Source organism: Bombina bombina, chromosome 3 (genome assembly GCF_027579735.1).
Source record: "Bombina bombina isolate aBomBom1 chromosome 3, aBomBom1.pri, whole genome shotgun sequence".
NCBI classification, from domain to species: Eukaryota; Metazoa; Chordata; class Amphibia; order Anura; family Bombinatoridae; genus Bombina; species Bombina bombina.
The window spans coordinates 357,843,311-357,862,132 of NC_069501.1; positions in this window are offsets into that span (position 1 = coordinate 357,843,311).

The following is an 18,822-nucleotide window of genomic DNA, read 5'->3' on the forward strand; positions in this document are numbered from 1 at the left end:
AACTAAATAAAGTTATTAACCCCTATCCCACTGCTCCCTGAGCCCACCGCAACTCTAATAAACTTATTAACCCCTATTCCGCCGATCCCTGAGTCCACCGCCAACTACATTATGTTATTAACCCCTAATCTTCCGCCCCCTATACCGCCGCCACCTACATTATGTTATTAACCCCTAATCTTCCGCCCCCCTACATTATGTTATTATCCCCTATCCCGCCGCTCACAGAGCCCACCGCAACTAAATAAAGTTATTAACCCCTAAACCGCCAGCCCCCCACCATCGCCATAAACTAAATTAACCTATTAACCCCTAAACCTAACAGCCCGCTAACTTTATATTAAAAATTAACTCATCCCTATCTTATAATAAATTTAAACTTACATTTATATTTAAATTAAAACTATATTAAACTAATAATTAATCCACCCTAACTATTAGACTAAAATTATAATAAACTATATTAAACTATTAATTAACCTACCCCTAACTATTAAATTAAACTACAAATAAATTAACTATATTATATATTTAAACACATAACCCTACTCAAATAATTGAAATCTACACTAAAAAATTACTAAGTTACAAAAAACTAACAACTAAGTTACAAAAAATAACAAACACTAAGTTACACAAACAAAAAGAAATTATCAAAGATTTAAACTAATTACACTAATCTAAGAGCCCTATGAAATAAAAAAGCTCCCCCAAAATAAAAAACACCCTAGCCTACAATAAACTACAAATAGCCCTTTAAAGGGTCTTTTGTGGGGCATTTGCCCCAAACAAATCAGCTCTTTTACCTGTAAATAAAATACAAACAACCCCCCAACAGTAAAACCCACCACCCACACAACCAACCCTCCCCAAATAAAAGCCTAACTAAAAAAACCTAAGCTCCCCATTGCCCTGAAAAGGGCTTTTGGATGGTCATTGCCCTTAAAAGGGCATTTAGCTCTATTGCAGCCCAAACCCCTAATCTAAAACTAAAAACCCACCCAATGCACCCTTAAAAATCCTAACACTAACCCCTGAAGATTCACTTACAGTTTTGAAGATCCAACATCCATCCTCCAAGAAGCCAGCAGAAGTCTTCATCTAAGCCCGCAGAAGTCTTCACCCAGACGGCATCTTGTATCTTCATCCATCCGGCGCCGAGCGGCTCCATCTTAAAGACATCCGGAGCGGAACATCTCTTCTTACGACGTCTTCTTCGGAATGAAGGTTCCTTTAAATGACGTCATCCAAGATGGTGTCCCTTAGATTCCGATTGGCTGATAGAATTTAGAATAGAGTTTTAAAAAAATCCTATTGGCTGTTGCAATCAGCCAGTAGGATTGAGCTTTCATCCTATTGGCTGAACCAATCAGCCAATAGAATGCGGAGCTCAATCTTATTGGCTGATCCAATCAGCCAATAGGATGAAAGCTCTTGCAGGATGGATGTCGGATCTTCAAAACTGTAAGTGAAGCTTCAGGGTGGGTTTTATTTTTAGATTAGGGTTTGGGCTGCAATAGAGCTAAATGCCCTTTTAAGGACAATGCCAATACAAGTGCTCTTTTCAGGGCAATGGGGAGCTTAGGTTTCTTTAGTTAGGCTTTTATTTTGGGGGGTTGGTTGTGTGGGTGGTGGGTTTTACTGTTGGGGGGGTATTTGTATTTTTTATTTACAGGTAAAAGAGTTGATTTCTTTGGGGCAATGCCCCGCAAAAGGCCCTTTTAAGGGTTATTTGTAGTTTATTGTAGGCTAGGGTTTTTTTATTTTGTGGGGGCTTTTTTATTTTCATAGGGCTCTTAGATTAGGTGTAATTAGTTTAAATCTTTGATAATTTTTTTTTTATTTTGTTCAATTTAGTGTGTTTTTTTTGTAACTTAGTGTTTGTTATTTTTTGTAACTTAGCTGTTAGTTTTCTGTAACTTAGTATTTTTTTTAGTGTAGATTTAAATTATTTGAGTCGGGTTAGGTTTTTAAATATATAATATAGTTAATTTAATTATTAGTTTAATATAATTTAATGTAATTTTAGTATAATAGTTAGGGTAGGTTAATTAATAGTTTAATATAGTTTAATTTAAATCTAAATGTAAGTTTACATTTATTATAAGATAGGGATGAGTTAATATTTACACCCTGTTCCAAATTATTATGCCAATGATATCTTTCTCATTTACCTAAATAATTGATGTAAACAACAGTCAGCATAATTCTCATGTTATCACACTATTAAGAGTACAATTCAAATTTATTGAACAAACCTCCTAATGATAAACAGTATTTTTTTTCAAAATAAAAAAATTACAATGCACTGTTCCAAATTATTACGCAAAGTAAGTTTTTAAAACACTTTTATAGGTTGTAAAGAACTGAACATTGTCATTTGTTGTGTTTGCAGCATATTTACTGAAATCAAAAGCTATTTCAATCACACTTTGAACAACATTTTAACAGGTAACGTTACATTTTAACATAGGACCCCCTTATTTGATAGCAGCTTCACAAGTCTTGCATCCATTGAACTTGTGAGTTTTTGGACAGTTTCTGCTTGAATTTGTTTGCAAGATGTCAGACTAGCCTCCCAGAGCTGCTGTTTGGATGTAAACTGCCTCCCACCCCTCATAGATCTTTTGCTTGAGGATGCTCCAAAGGTTCTCAATAAGATTGAGGTCAGGGGAGGATGGAGGCCACACCCATGACTTTCTCTCCTTTTATCCCCATAGCAGCATTGATGCAGAGGTATTCTTTGCAGCATGAGATGGTGCATTGTCATGCATGAAGATGATTTTATTACGGAAAGCATAGTTCTTCCTTCTGTACCAGGGAAGGAAGTGGTCAGTCAGGAACTCCACATACTTTGCAGAGGTCATCTTTACACCCTTCAGGGACCCTAAAGGGGCCGACCAGCTCTCTTCCCATGATTTATGGCCAAAAACATGACTGCACCACCACCTTGTTGACGTCGCAGCCAACCATACACTACTCCATCCATCTGGACCATCCAGGGTTTGCACAGCACTCATCAGTGAACAGGACTGTTTGAAAATTAGTCTTCATGTATTTTTTCTGCCCAATGCAGCGTTTCTGCTTATGAGCAATTGGTTAGTGGTGGCCGAGATGAAGGTTTATGCACAGTTGCAAGACTCTGGAGGACTCTACACCTTGATTTCTGTGGGACTCCAGAGGCACCAGCAGCTTCAAATATCTGTTTGCTGCTATGTAATGGTATTTTAGCAGCTGCTTTCTTGATCCGATGCATGGATCTGGCAGAATCTTCCTCAATGTGCCTTTATCTGCACAAACCCGTCTGTGGCTCTGAATCAGCCACAAATCTTAATAGTGCGATAATCACGCTTAAGTTTTTTGTGAAATATCTAATGTTTTTCATACCTCGTCCAAGGCATTAAACTATTTCACTCTTTTCGGCATCAGAGAAATCCTTTTTCTTCCCCATATTGCTTGAAATGGTGCTCTGCTTAATAATGTGGAACACCCTCCTTTAGTAGTTTTTCCTTTAATTGGGCTCAACTGGCAATCTAATTATCACAGGTGTCCGAGATTGTTTTCAGTGATCAAAAGAGCCATGACTGAGACACAATGCCATCCATGAGTTAAACTGAAAAAAAATTGTTTTAATCTTTGTGCCACCGAAATAGAATTTGCATAATAATTTGGAAACAGGGTGTAATGTAAAAGTTAGCGAGTTGTTAGGTTTAGGGGTAATAGTTTAATTTAGTTTATGGCGATGTGGGGGGGCTGGCGGTTTAGAGGTTAATAGGTTTAGTAAGTGCTAGTGATGTGGGAGGCCAGGGGTTAGAATACATGTATTTAGTTGCGGTGGGCTCCGGGAGCAGCGGGATAGGGGGTTAATAACTTTTCTTTAGGTGGCGGCGGTGTTGAGACGGCAGAATAGGGGTTAATAAGTATAATGTAGGTGATGGCGGTTGTAGGGGCAGCAGATTAGGGGTTAATAAGTATAATGTAGGTGGCGGCGGATGTCGGGGCAGAAGATTTTGAGGTGTTTAGACTCAGGTACATGTTAGGGGTGTTAGGTATAAATGTTACTTTTATTCTACCATAGGAATCAATGGGATATAGGGCAGCAGCGAACATAAGCTTTTGCTGCTTTCAGACTCCCATTGATTCCTATGGCATCCGCTGCCTCCAGGGCGGCGGATTGAAAACAGGTACGCTGGGCTGGAATAGTGGCGGAGCGTACCTGCTAGGAATTTGTTAACTATCAAAAGTAGTCAGATAGTGCGAATTTTCATTCAGAACATCTGTAGTGACCGTAAGCATTGATCTGTGTCAGACTGAGACGGCGGATCGTATGTTATGTCACAGATTTCTACTTTTGCCAGTCTGTAGGCTTTGATAACTAAGGGGAATCAAGCTCGCCACAATTACGCTGCGGAATTCCAGCATATTTGCGGTTGACGGCTTGATAAATAGGGGCCTTTATGTCGCTGGATCTAATATTACATATATACTCCTGTTATAGAAGTAAACCACACAAAACCCTAGTGAGTATATTTATCATATCTTATTTTCTAGTTGCCATACAGAGCTAGCTGTAAAAGATTTGTGCACTGCTCTAAGTAATCACTGTGAAGTATGTAATTTTTATTTCCTGCTTTTCTAGTAAGTGTGTCACAAGCACAATTTTCAGAGCACTTTCTCAATGTTCGACATGTGGCATGGGAATCTGCTCTTTTAATTAAGGTGCCAAATGATGTAAAATGGTAACAAGCAGAGATGGCCTGTAAAAAATATTAAAAATTAGTTTTGGCTGAAGAGTAGAGGGGCTATAATGGGCCCCGTGTATCTGCTCTGTTTAACCTATTGAGACGAGTTACCCATCTTTTGAAAGGGAATAAATTCTTCTTTCAAACCAAATGGTGATCTCTTGTCCAAGTGGACCAGAGCAACCACTAGAAATTGTAGAGCCCCTTACTAAAGCCCTGGTCAGGCCCCCTTCTCCCTTTGACCTGTGACCCTGACCCAAATTCAGGATACCTCAAACACAAATTTGGGACACTGGGAGCATACTCATCAGTGTATAGATACTCACACCAATATATTGCACAGCATACTCATTAGTGTATAGATACTCACACCAATATACTGCACAGCATACTCATCAGTGCATAGATACTCACACCAATATATGTGCAGCATACTATTCAGAGTATAGATACTCACACCAATATACTGCACAGCATACTCATCAGTGCATAGATACTCACACCAATATACTGCACAGCATACTCTTCAGTGCATAGATACTCACACCAATATAATGCACAGCATACTCATCAGTGCATAGATACTCACACCAATATACTGCACAGCATACTCATCAGTGTATAGATACTCACACCAATATACTGCACAGCATACTCATCAGTGCATAGATACTCACACCAATATACTGCACAGCATACTCATCAGTGTATAGATACTCACACCAATATACTGCACAGCATACTCATCAGTGCATAGTACTCACACCAATATACTGCACAGCATTACTCATCAGTGTATAGATACTCACACCAATATACTGAGCAGCATTACTCATCAGTGTATAGATACTCCACCAATATATTGCGCAGCATACTCATCAGTGTATAGATACTCACACCAATATACTGGGCAGCATACTCATCAATGTAAAGTTACTCACACCAATATACGGCCCAGCATACTCATAAGTGTATAGATTCTCACACCAATATACTGCACGGCATACTTACCAGTGTATAGATACTCACACCAATATACTGCACAGCATACTCATCAGTGTATAGATACTCACACCAATATACTGTGCAGCATACTCATCAGTGTATAGATACTCACACCAATATACTGCACAGCATTCTCATCAGTGCATAGATACTCACACAATATACTGCACCAGCATACTCATCAGTGTATAGATACTACACCCAATATACTGAGCAGCATACTATCAGTGTATAGATACTCACACCAATATACTGCACAGCATACTCATCAGTGTATAGATACTCACACCAATATACTGGGCAGCATACTCATCAGTGTATAGATACTCACACCAATATACTGCACAGCATACTCATAAGTGTATAGATGCTCACACCAATATACTGCACAGCATACTCATCAGTGTATAGATACTCACACCAATATACTGTGCAGCATACTCATCAGTGTATAGATACTCACACCAATATACTGCGCAGCATACTCATCAGTGTATAGATACTCACACCAATATACTGTGCAGCATTCTCATCAGTGTATAGATACTAACACCAATAGACTGTACAGCATACTCATCAGTGTATAGATGCTCAGCACTAATATACTGTTCAGCATACTCACCAGTGTAATATACTCCACTAATATTCTGCACAGCATACTCATCAGTGTATAGATACTCACACCAATATACTGAGCAGCATACTCATCAGTGTATAGATACTCACGCCAATACACTGCACAGCATTCTCATCAGTGTATAGATACTCACACCAATAGACTGTACAGCATACTCATCAGTGTATAGATACTCATCACTAATATACTGTGCAGCATACTCACCAGTGTAAAGATACTCCCACTAATATTATGCACAGCATACTCATCAGTGTATAGATACTCACACCAATAGACTGTAACAGATACTCATCAGTGTATAGATGCTCAGCACTAATATACTGTGCATCATACTCTTCAGTGTAAAGATACTCCCACTAATATTCTGCACAGCATACTCATAAGTATATAGAAACTCACATTAGTATACAGTGCAGCGGTGCTCACTAGTAGTGTAAAGATATTCCATTATATAACACACCACAGTATATTCATCAGATTATACAGTCACCTATTTATACAGAGCAGTGTGCTCATCAGGGTAAAGTGTAGAGGGTAGAGACTAACCTCATTATACAGCACATTGGGCTCACTGGCAGTTTATAAATACTAGTTTCATTATAAAGTGCAGCATGCTTATTATCAGTGTGTATGTATATAGAGAAAATAGTGTCCAACTTTTTCAAATATACTGAGTTTGCTTCTATATCTCTAATTGATTCAGCAAGATTTCATGGTTCAGCATACAATTTTAAGATCGTTTTCAATGTACTTTTTTAGTTTACTTAATTCTCTTGATATTATTTGTTGAAAAACATTTAATTTAGGCTCAGGATCAGCAACACAATACTGGTAAGCTAGCTGTTGGTTTGAGCTATGCACATATGCCTCTTGTCATTGGCTCAAAACATGTGTTCAGTTAGGATTATCCCTTTAACAGGGGATAAACAAATAATTATATCAGACCCTCCCAACTGTGCCTATTTGAGAGGGACAGTCCTGATTCTGAACTTGGTCCCACTGTCCCTCTGAGATAGCTATATGTCTATTTGCAGAATGTCCCTTAGCCCCACCCAGGGAGCTCCCAGACATGACCACAAACTGCCTGGACACGCCCACCAATGCCCAGACACACCCACTATCCCCACCAACTCACCATCCCATCCCAACACAACTCCTCCCACAAAAAAGGCAACCGGCCCCCATCAAAGGTTGAGAGGTTACGTTATATACAAGCAACAGTGCAATTCTAAACTGTCCTAAATTCTAAAACAGTTAGAGCATTTTATTTTTGCACTTTTATGTCCCTTAACAAATATTCTGTGAATCTGTAAAATATTGATAACATATACAAATAAATATTTGGGAAAACAGGTTCAAGTCGATTTGTAACGAGAAGAGGAAAACAAGAGAGAGATAGACTGGAATGTAAAACAGAATGTACAAAATATTCATAAAATAAGCTCTTCTACTGTTCTAGAGATTTGATCACACTGTAATTTGCTCAAAGCTAATGCGTAAAGTGTTTGTGTGCTGAAATGAAATCAGACCTAATATAATGAAATGTTTTGGTACAACAGTGGAAAGCCAATTTTAGTAATGATAGCTCTCTTATAATCAAAGAGGAACAATATGTGGCCCATCAGTAAATGGCTTCCGTCTTGCCACTTAAATCATCACACATGAGCAGGAAGTTCCTGTTATGCTCAGAAACCCTTTTATCTCTAATAAGTATAGCCATGAGGACAATCAGAATACACTGTTCTACACTAACAAGATGACTTAAGTTGAGTACAAATACTAGCCCAGATTACAAGTGGAGTACAGTTAGAGCATTAACTGCGCTTGAAGTAAGCTTTTTTCTTTGCGCAACGGGTTTCGCTTGTTTTACAAGTTAAAAGTAAAAAGTTATCGCTCGCGCACTAATCTGACACACTTAAAAGCTGATTACATATCATCAAGTGCGCTTACTCAACATGAAAATATGAATATTTCACAATCAAATGTTCTTCGACTCTTCACATAGAAGAATATGTTCTATTTATTCTTAAATACATATTTCTACATATATCTTATGGTATGTTGGTACAATAATATATATTACCTAGATATACAGTCATAGCCAAAAATATTGGCACCCCTGCATTTCTGTCAGATAATGCACCACTTCATCTAGAAAATTGTCTGCAATTACAAATGTTTAGGTATTCTCATGTTTATTTCTTTTGTAAGTATTGGTATGAGACAAGAAAGTGGAGAGAAAAAAGCAAAATCTGACATATTCCACTCAAAACTCCAAAAATGGATTGGACACCAATTATTGGCACCCTTCTCAAAATTGTAAGAAATAATTGCATTCCCAAGTTTGTGATGCTCCTCTACATTTGTAATTAAACTCACCTGTATTAATTAACAGGTGCTGACAATATAGAAATCAAACCGTCAACCAGTTAAAATGGTGAAAAATTGACTCAGCCTTTCTGTTGTTTGTCTCTGTGGGCCACACTGAGCCTTTCTGTTGTTTGTCTCTGTGGGCCACACTGAGCATGGAGAAGAGAAAGAGCAGCAAATAATTGTCTGAGGATTTGAAACAAAAATTGTGGAAAAGCATGGACAATCTCAAGGTTACAAGTTGATCTCCAGAGATCTTAATGTTCCTGTGTCCACTGTTTGCAACATTGTCAAGAAGCTTACAGCCCACAGCGCTGAAGCTAATGTCCCTAGACATGGACGAATGATTGTTCGAATGGTGGATAAAGAACCTTGATCAACTTCCAGACAAATTCAGCTCACCTTCAGGCACAGGGTACAAAAGTGTCAGCTCACACTATACATCGCCATCTGAATGATAAGGGACACTATTGTAGGAGACCCAGGAGGACCCCACTGCTGACACAGAAACATAAAAAAGCCAGATTGAATTACAACTTTTTGGTAAAGCCCATCATTCTACTGTTTTCAGAAAAAAGAAATGAGGCTTTTAAAGTAAAAATACAGTCCCTACAGTCAACATGGTGGAGGTTCACTGATGTTTTGGGGTTGCTTTGCTGTTTTAGGCACTGGATAACTTGACTGTGTGCATGGCATTATAAAATCTGAAGACTACTAAAGAAGTCTGTGGTGCAATGTAGGATCAAGTTTCAGAAAGTTGGGTCTCTGTCAGAGGCCATGGGTTTTACAGCAGGACAATGACCAAAAGCACATGTCAAAAAGCACACAGAAATGATTTAAGACAAAGTGCTGGAGAGTACTGAACTGGCCAGCAATGAGTCCAGATATAAATCCCATAGAGCACCTGTGGAACGATCTCAAAACAGCAGTTGGGAAAAGGAACCCTTCCAATCTGAGAGACCTGAAGCAGTTGGCAAAAGAAGAGTGGTCCAAACTTCCAGTAGAGAGGTGTAAGAAACTCATTAATGGTTACAGGAAGCAATCAATTTCAGTTATTTTTTCAAAGGGGTGTGCTACCAAATATTAAATTAAGGGTGCCAATATTTTCAAGTCCATTTTTCGAGTTTTGCGTGGAATGTATCAGATTTGGCTTTTTTTTTCTTCACTTTTTTTGTGTCATACCAATACAAACAAAATAAATAAACACGAGAATGCCTAAACATTTGTAATTGCAAACATTTTCTGGGCGAAGTGTTGCATTATCTGACAGAAATACAGGGGTGGCAATATTTTTGGCCATGACTATATATATATATATATATATAATGATATATATACTGTATATGTATAGGTATAGATATATTTATAGATATATATAGGAATATCTATTTAGAAATACTTAGAACATATTCTGCTATGTGCAGAACTTTGGAATGTTAAATATTTACAGTAAATACATATTGCATAAATATGTTTTTACATGTTTTAATCTACTTAACTGCACTTCTATATATGTCTATATATGTGTACATATGTATTTGTGCTTCTCTCTCTCTCTCTCTCTCTCTCTCTCTCACTCTCTCTATCTATATATATATATATATATATATATATATTATATATATATATATATATATATATACACACACACACACATATAAATAAATACATATGTACACACACACACATTTTATATATATATATATATATATAATATATATATATATATATATAATATATATATTACACAGTATATACACTCGCCGGCCACTTTATTAGGTACACCCTGCTAGTACTGGGTTGGGCACACTTTTGGCTTCAGAACTGCCTTAATTCTTTATGGCATAGATTCAATGTTGGAAACATTCCTCAGACATTTTGGTCCAAATTGAAATGATAGCATCACGCAGTTGCTGCAGATTTGTCAGCTGCACATCCATGATGCAAATCTCCAGTTCCACCACATCCCAAAGGTGCTCTATTGGATTGAGATCTGAAGACTGTAGAGGCCATTGGAGTACAGTGAACTCATTGGGGTATATTTATTAATGTGCGAGCGGACATGATACAATGTATCGTATCATGTCCACCGCACATCGATAAATGCCAACAGCATATGCTGTCAGCATTTATTATTGCACCAGCAGTTCTTGTGAACTGCTGGTGCAATGCCACCTTCTGCAGATTCGCGGCCAGGGGGTGTCAGTCAATCGGGTTGATTTCTGTCCGCGGCCTCAGAGCAGGCGGAAAAGTTATGGAGCAGCCCGCTGCTTCATAACTTCTGTTTCCGGTGAGCCTTCAGGCTCGCCAGAAACAAGGGGCATCAAGCTCCATACGACGCTTGATAAATAGGCTCCCTAGTCATGTTCAAGATACCAGTTTGAGATGATTTGAGCTTTGTGACATGGTACATTATTCTGCTGGACGTAGTCATCAGAAGATGAGTATACTGTAGTCATAAAGGGATGGACATTGTCATCAACAATACTCAGGTAGGCCGTGGCGTTTAAACAATACTCAATTGGTACTAAGGGGCCGAAAGTGTACCAAGAAAATATCCCCCACACCATTACACTACCACCACCAGCCTGAACCATTGATACAAGGCAGGATGGATCCATACTTTCATGTTGTTTATGCCAAATTCTGACCCTACCAGCTAAATGTTGCAGCTGAAATCGAAACTCATCAGACCAGGCAACGTTTTTCCAATCTTCTATTTTCCAATTTTGGTGAGCTTGTGCAAATTGTAGCCTCAGTTTCTTGTTCTTAGCTGACAGGAGTGGCGCCCGGTGTGGTCTTCTGCTGCTGTAGCCCATCTGCTTCAAGGTTCAACGTGTTGTGTGTTCAGAGATGGTATTCTGCATACCTTGGTTGTAACGAGTGGTTATTTGAGTTACTGTTGCCTTTCTATCATCTCGAACCAGTCTGTCCATTTTCCTCTGGCCTCTGACATCAACAAGGCATTTTCGTCCACAAAAACTGCTGCTCACTGAATATTTTCTCTTTTTTGAACCATTCTCTGCAAACTTTAGAGATGGTTGTGTGTGAAAATCCCAGTAGATCAGCAGTTTTTTAAATACTTAGACGAGCACGTCTGGCACCAACAACCATGCCACATTCAAAGTCACTTAAATCCCCTTTCTACCCCATTGAGATGCTCGGTTTGCACTTCAGCAAGTCATCTTCACCACATCTAGATGCCTAAATGCATTGAGTTGCTGCCATGTGATTGGCTGATTAGCAATTTGTGTTACCAAGCAATTGAACAGGTGTACCTAATAAAGTGTCCGGTGAGTGTATATATATATATATATATATATATATATATACAGAATATTACATACATATCCATCTTTAGACATGTATATGTACGTATTTCTATGTTAAAGCCCTTTGGTTGCCTTTTTTTCCTAACACCTGCAACCTCATATCTTTGAGCCCTTATAACTTTTTTTGTGTGCAATATTTTTTAACAATTTTTTATTAGATGGTGTTATTATGAGTCTAACTGTAATGTATATTTTATTTGTTTTGTGACACTTTTTGGTTTTGCAAAACAGTTAACCAGAGCTCTGAGGACACTCTAACCCAGCAAGCATTAACTTGAATTAAGCTCAAGCGAACACGTTTACTTTCAACTTGTAATACGAGAGGAAAACCCTGTTAGTGCTCCACTTGTTATCTTGCCCTTTGTTTAAAGGGACATTCCAATGTAAAAATTACATACAGCAGGTAATTTCTGCTGAGTAACTATGTGTTCAACTTCTGTAAAGTGGTTAAATGCAGAGGTAAAGTCTCGTCTGGGAACTGCAAGTCTTGAAGCTGCGGAACAAGATGCAGCAGGTGATTAGCTGAATTGTGCGCCTGCTCCTCCTGATTTGCTTACACCAATGTTCTACCCAGTAGGTGTCAGGGATGTTGGTAAATGAAGCAGTTGCGGGCATCTGCTGTCATGACTTTCATTGGGAGTTATTGTTTAAGGCATTCCTCAGTTTTGTTTTTGTTGGAACTGAATTACAGTTATTTCAGCATTATGGGAGAGGATTAACAGGTGCAAAAGTGCGCTAGGTAGATTCATTACTGATCCAGGCATGCATCACACGCTTGCATGCCAAGCTCATCATTATGGATAGGCAGTGGAAGGAGGGCTTTACCTTCGAATGATGTAGGTAGGGATGTATTTTGGCCTAACTAGGCCTGTGCCTAGGGCATCATGATTTAATGGGGGCATGATACTTTTATTCACTCCTATATTTTCAAATATTTTATTTATTAAATTTACAACAGATCAATGATTCCAGGTTGTCTTTTGGGAGTGCACAACAAAGGGCATGTGTCGCTTTTCTCTGGTTGTAAGAATTTTATAAGACAAATATGGGTTAATTATCATTAGATGTAGGACTTTGGTATTTAAAATGAAAGATATTGTAAATGACATTGAATACTCAGACTGAATTAATTGCCTAAATTCCATGAGGAATTAACTATATATATATATATATATATATATATATATATATATATACATACTACAAAACAAGTGAGCTGCCACTTCTGGAGCAGGAAATGGAGAACAAACATCATAGGCAGCTAAGTACACAATCATATAAGTCCACACCTTACGTCACAATCCCTCAATTGTAAGATTTTAAGTTATCTATGCTCCTAAATTATGTGATATCACACAGCAAATAAAGAAGTTGTGCCTCAGGGGCTAGATCCTATAAGGTAACAAAATTAAGCAGCTAATAGTAACGGGACAGTGTACTCAGAAAGTATTCAGACACCTTCATTTTTTTTTTCATATTTTGTTATGGTTCAGCCTTATGCTAAACTGGTTATGCTAAACTGGTTAAAATTATTTTTTCTACATCATTCTACACTCCATGCTCCATAATGACAAAGCAAAAATCAGTTTTTTGATAACTTTGCCAATTTATGAAAAAGAAAAAAAAACAAATATCACATTGACATAAGTATTCAGACCCTTTGCTATGACACTTGAAATTTAGTTCAGGAATATCCCATTTCTTTGGATAATCTTTGAGATGTTTTGACACTTTGATTGGAGCCCATCTGTGTTAAAGTCAATTGATTGGAAATGATTTGGTAATGCACACTGTCTATAAAATATATTTCAGAGCAAAAACCAAGCAATAAGGTCAAAGGAACTGCCTGCAGTGCTCAGAGACAGATCTGGGTAAGACTACAAAACATTTCTGGCTGCAATTGAAGTTCACAAGAGCACAGTGGCCTCCATAATTCATAAATGTAAGAAGTTTGGAACAACCAAGACTTGTTTTAGAGCTGTTCACCCGGTCAGCTCAGCACTCACAGGAGAAGGGCCTTGGTAAGAGAGGTGACCAAGAACCCAATGGCCACTCTGGTTGAGCTCCAGAGATCATGTGCAGAGATGTGCATAGATAGGAGAAACTTGCAGAAGGACAACACTGCAATTCTCCACTGATCTAGGGGTCGATCCGATAAAAATCGTCGCCCGCAAAAGCTGGCGACGCCAATATTTGCGCGGGTTTGGTATCCTATATACGGCGTAACCTAGAAGTTACGCGCGTATATTTCTGCCGTCGCCCGTAGTTTTTTGGGCCATAGGCAGGTATACCAAACCCGCAGTTTGGTATCCAATATACAGCGTAAGGACTTACGTGGCGAAAATGGAGAAATCTTACTCCATTTCACCTCGCCACAAAAAGCAGCCGTAAGAAGCCTTACGCTGACTATTGGAGCCCTAACTCCCTAAACTGGCTGCTAAAATAAACCTAACACCTAACGCATGCGCAATGTCTATCTCCCTGTCTACCGCGATCTGCTAAAATAAACCTAACACCTAACGCATGCGCAATGTCTATCTCCCTGTCAACCGCGATCCCCCGCCGCAATCCATAATAAACTATTTAACCCCAAAACCGCCGCCATCTGAACCAATCAGCCAATCGGATTGAACTTGAATTTGATTGGCTGATTCAATCAGCCAATCAGATTTTTCTACCTTAATTCCGATTGGCTGATAGAATCCTATCAGCCAATCGGAATTCGGCGGACGCCTCTTGGATGACGTCATTTAAAGGAACCTCATTCGTCGGGAAGTCGTCGTGCAGGAAGGATGCTCCGCGGCGGAGGAGTGAACTAAGAAGATTGAAGATGCCGATTTGCTTGAAGACATCGCCGATGGAAGAAGACTCTCTGCCGCTTGCTTCAAGACATCGCCCGGATGGATGAAGACTTCACTGCCGCTTGCTGGAACACATCGCCTGGATCGGATGAGGAGTTCTGCCCGGGTGGGTGAAGACAAGGTAGGGAGATCTTCAGGGGGGGTAGTGTTAGGTTTTTTAAGGGGGTTTGGGTTAGATTAGGGGTATGTGGGTGGTGGGTTGTAATGTTGGGGGGTGGTATTGTGGTTTTTTTTGCAGGCAAAAGAGCAGTTTTCTTTGGGACATGCCCCCACAAAAGGCCCTTTTAAGGGCTGGTAAGGTAAAGAGCTTTGAACTTGTTTTAATTTAGAATAGGGTAGGGAATTTTTTTATTTTGGGGTTTATTATTTTATTAGGGGGCTTAGAATAGGTGTAATTAGCTTAAAATCTTGTAATCTTTATTTTATTTTTTGTAATTTAGTGTTTTTTTTTTTTGTAATTTAGTTTAGTTTATTTAATTGTATTTTTAGATAGATATTTAGTTTATTTAATTTATTGATAGTGTAGGTGTATTTGTAACTTAGGTTAGGATTTATTTTACAGGTAATTGGGTAATTATTTTAACTAGGTAGCTATTAAATAGTTAATAACTATTTAATAGCTATTATACCTAGTTAAAATAATTAACAATTTACCTGTAAAATAAATATAAACCCTAACATAGCTATAATGTAATTATTAATTATATTGTAGCTATCTTGGGGTTTATTTTATAGGTAAGTATTTAGATTTAAATAGGAATATTTTAATTAATAATATTAATATTAATTTATTTTAATAAGAGTTTAGTTAGGATGTTAGAGTTAGATAGGGTTATTATACTTAATATATATAAATAATAACGATATTAACTATATGAACCCTAATATAATTAGGGTTAATATAGTTAATATATATAATAAATAATTATATTAACTATATTAACCCTAATATAATTAGGGTTAATATAGTTAATATAGCTGGCGGCGGTGTAGGGGGATTAGATTAGGGGTTAATACATTTATTATAGGTAGCCGCGGTGTAGGGGGATGTAGATTGTAGGCAAAAGAGCAGTTTACTTTGTGACAAAGCCCCGCCAAAAGCCCTTTTAAGGGCTGGCAAAAGAGCTGTTACTTTGGGGCATGCCCTGCAAAAAGCCCTTTTAAGGGCTGGCAAAAGAGCTGTTACTTTGTGGCAATGCCACGCAAAAAGCCATTTTCAGGGCTATTTGTAGGGTTAGACTTAGGTTTAGTGGTAGGGATAGTTTTAGTATTTTAGGGGTTAAATAATTTAATATAGATGGCGGCGGGGTAGGGGGATTAGATTAGGGGTTAATAATTTTAAGATAGATAGCCGGGGTAGGGGCTCACTTTAGGGGGTAGGTAAGGTAGATGGCGGCGGTGTTAGGGGCTCACTTTAGGGGGTTATAGATTTAATATAGCTGGCGGCGGTTTAGGGGTTAATAACTTTATTAGGTAGCGGCGGGCTCCGGGAGCGGCGGTTTAGGGGTTAATACATATTTTTTGTTAGGCTAGTGAGGGGGGATAGCGGATAGAGGGTTAGACGTGTCGGGCTATGTTAGGGAGGCGTGTTAGACGTGTCGGGCTATGTTAGGGAGGCGTGTTAGACAGTGCGGGTGATTTAGACTTTAGTCAGGTTTTGTAGGCGCTGGCAGTTTCTAACGTGCCGCAAGTCACTGGCGACGCCAGAAATTTGTACTTGCGCAGATTTCTGGACATCGCTGGTTTTGTCAGACTTACGGCACGTTAGCATCTGACGGCGCCATATATGGGATAGCTCGAGTTGCGAGCTGAAACTGCGGGCGACGTGGGTTCCCTCACTTGCGCCGCAAACTACGATCTATATCGGATCGCGCCCCTGGGATTTATGGCTGAGCTTCCAGATGAAAGACACTAATCAGTGCAAGACACATGAAAGCCCTGTTGGAATTTGTAGAAAAAGGGACTCTCAGACTGTGAGAAACAAGATACTCTGGTCTGATGAAAAAAAGATTAAACTGTTTGGCCTCAATTGCAAGTGTGATATTTGTGCTCCACTCAGTAACACTGGTGCACGCTGGTATGACAAGTAAAACACAATGCATTGCATGGAAGCTTTGTCATGAGAGCACGCTTCCATATGCTCCAAAGGAATCCTCGTTCTTATGCTGATAGACATGGCACAGAATACTCGCTGGGCAGCAAATATAAAATATATATGTATATGAATATACAAGAAGGGGGTTTGGTTAAGCACATCTAGTAAAAACATTTAAATATTGGTGCACATATTGTGGGTGCTGCCAAAATGACCAAAATAAATACAAGACAAAAACAGGTATTGGCGCACATCCAAACACATAAGACCACATATTTTTCACATATATTTCACATTTATAAATGCTGCAAAAAAATTGCCTGCTTAATATTTTAAAATTTTTAAATAAAGTTGGGATATTATGGACAAATTCTGCTCAGCCAGTCACCACTTACAAGGTGTCCCAAAATAGACTGGTCCTAACATAAAATTAGCCTTACTGGGCTGAATCATACAATTCTAATAAACCAAAATAGGATTCCAACACTGTAGTACTATGCCTCAAATCAAGACTGCATAGAATTAGACTCCCAGGCTTTATAATAGCAACTCAATTGCACTGTCTGGAACACACCTGAGCAGGGTGGAGTGCTTTAACCAAGGGGGATTTGGTCAGTCTCTCTTAATTTAAAGGAATGAGATCCCAACTTTATTTAACAATTTAAAAATATTAAGCAGGCAATTTTTTGCAGCATTTATAAATGTGAAAATATGTGAAAAAATATGTGGTCTTATGTGTTTGGATGTGCGCTAATACCTGTTTTTTTTTTGTTTCATACAATTTTTATTAAAGCTTCCATATCACATAACAGTTTTGTAAAATAAGGACAGTCAGATCATACAGAAACTTGTACAGCTTTTTTGTTTTGTTTTAAATAAACATTAAACAATACAACATAAAATAACGATCTTGTTAAAATTATTCCTGCAATGTACATATTCCATACCTATACAGATTAGTTCCTTCTCATAACAACAGGGATATAGCTACCAACAGTTCCAAGATACTCACAGCCTATCCTATCCTAATTAACCAGAGGTCTGACCTCTGGTAATTTTGTTTAGCGCAAAGTCCCTCTATGAGCTTTGCGATAGCATTAACCAGCCACTTTTAATGGCTGTTTATTTAACGTGCGCCCGTAAACGGGCACATTTGCCCCTTTATGGGAGTATGTTTAATTAGTGCTCCACTTGTAATCTATCCCAAAGTGTTTAAATATAATTTTGTGTCCTTTTCATAACTCCTGACTCCCCAGCACATACTGAATACCCAAGGATGAAATGCAAAAATACCAAAACTGGTCCCATGCTAAAAAAAATCTCCTTTATCAAAGTCTCTTAATCACTTATCGTTAGACTAAATAAATCACACAACTGACTAGAGAGAAAGGCTTTCAGAAGGAACTCAAATAGCTATAAAAAATTAAAAAAATTAAAATCCTTTATTGAAATTACAGAAGGGTTGATGAGAAGCCTCAGTGGGCAAACATATCTAACACATTTTGCACAGGCAGATTTGCGTTTCATCAGAGATATGATCAGCACTCCCTGTGGGCTTATTTAAAAAGCAATGTGACAAATAGAAACACTAGTATCAAATTACAGACACTTGAATAAAATGTACACAATTTATAGAATAATCATAATACCAATTATTTTAAACTCTTTCCTTTGTGCACTTTTTAAACTAATAATATTTCTATATCTTGATATCTCATTACATATAAACCCCAAAGGGCTAAATACCAGTTAATCTTAGTCATACACAATAATATATTAA